At 62.0% G+C, this 1,494-nt stretch overlaps 1 protein-coding gene across 1 annotated transcript in view; it reads left to right on the plus strand.

Annotated features, from left to right (window-relative positions):
- The window catches only part of LOC101638330 (secreted Ly-6/uPAR domain-containing protein 2), a 6,568-nt gene that overhangs the window by 1,946 nt on the left and 3,128 nt on the right, over positions 1-1,494 (plus strand). The gene's annotated exons all lie outside the window — the stretch shown is intronic.

Genomic DNA, 1,494 nt, shown 5'->3' on the forward strand with positions numbered 1-1,494 from the left:
CGCCCCCGCCCTGTGCTGTCCCTGAGTTTACAGCTGAGGCCTGAGCCACCAAGCAAGGGTCGCGTTTGGAAGTGGCTCCTGTGAGTGCCCTGGGACCAGGGCCAGCCCCCATGTCCTAACAGTCCTTGGCAGCAGTGGGGCAGGTCCACCTACGCAGCCTCTCCCACCCAGACCTGCCTTCAGCCTGGAGTCGGCCCATCCCTTAAACAAGTTCACTTCCCCACCCTCCCCAGGGTGCTGGGGTCCTCTGAGGCAGGATCTAGGAGGGTCTGGGGGATGCCCCCTTCTCTCTGACCCCTTACCTGTGAGGGCCACAGCCTCTCTGGCCACCCCTCCCTCAGATTCCAATTCAACATTATTCCAGGGTGGGACTGGAGTGAACACCCTCAACCCAGAGCCCCCCTTCCACTAGGTGCTCCCCCCACACACACACCCCCACCCCCCACCCCCCAGCCCAGAGTCCTCACAGCTGGGCTCAGTGCAGCACACAGAGACACTCGGGGTTCAGGGCTTGGCCACGGGGACACAGGATCAACTTAACAGGGACACAGCCAGGCAGACAGGCACGGGAAATCTGAGCCCCGAGCATGGCCATCAGCATGCGCCCTCTGCTGTTCTCCTCGGCCAGGCAAGGGACGCTGGGCAGACCTAACCGACTGCCCACATGGGTCCCCATCTTTAATGTTACACTGCCCACTACATGGCTAAGTAAGCAGAAGCCAGCCTGTGCTGACTCTACTGACTGGGTCCCCACTCCGCCAGGTGGGGACTGCTAGCACACCCGTGGGGAGATGAGGAAACAGGCACAGAGAGGCCCACAACCATGACCCCTGCCCCTGCCCATCAAGTCCCCATGCACTCTGCCTTCTCGTCCTCCCCAGCTGCACTGCTGCGTTAGGAGCAAGGCGCAGGGATGCTTGCCAGGCGAGCTGCAGCAGAGGCTTGAGAAGTTATGCAGGTTAGGGTCAGGTGGGCACCTGGGCATGGGGGGAGTGGCAGAGAGGGTAGAGGTAGCCTAGCCCCTTGGGGACTGGCCCCACCCTGGGTCCCTGGTTTGGACAGGGAACGGCACTCCTCAAGGTCGTCCGGCTGGACACACCTGGCCCCTGGTGACGAGGACCAGATGTGTGCCGCAGAGCAGGAGCCAAGCTGGAGGCAGCCCCCTGAGCAAAAGGACAGTGTGTCCTTTTGCGGCCGTGGTTGGGAACCTGTGGCAATGAACGTGTCCTTCACTCGTGGTTTAAATGCTGAGAGAGGCAGCTCGCGTGGTTCTTTCTTCCTGCCCCCCCCACCAGGTGGCCTCTCCTAAGGCCTGGGGAGAATCTCCTAGACTGCCCCGGGGGCGATCCTCCCTGCCCACTCATCCACCACCCTTGCCCTGGCTCCCCCCAGCCCCAGGAAGAGGTCTGCACAATTGTGAGGGGGTGAGGGTGAGTGTGCGAGAGTCTGAGTGTGTGCGTGTTTATGAGAGTGAGTGTGTGAATGAGTGAGTGA

The sequence above is a fragment of the Echinops telfairi genome, unplaced genomic scaffold, assembly GCF_000313985.2.
Source record: "Echinops telfairi isolate 266 unplaced genomic scaffold, ASM31398v2 ScPeMD7_1;HRSCAF=3_0, whole genome shotgun sequence".
Taxonomy (NCBI): domain Eukaryota; kingdom Metazoa; phylum Chordata; class Mammalia; order Afrosoricida; family Tenrecidae; genus Echinops; species Echinops telfairi.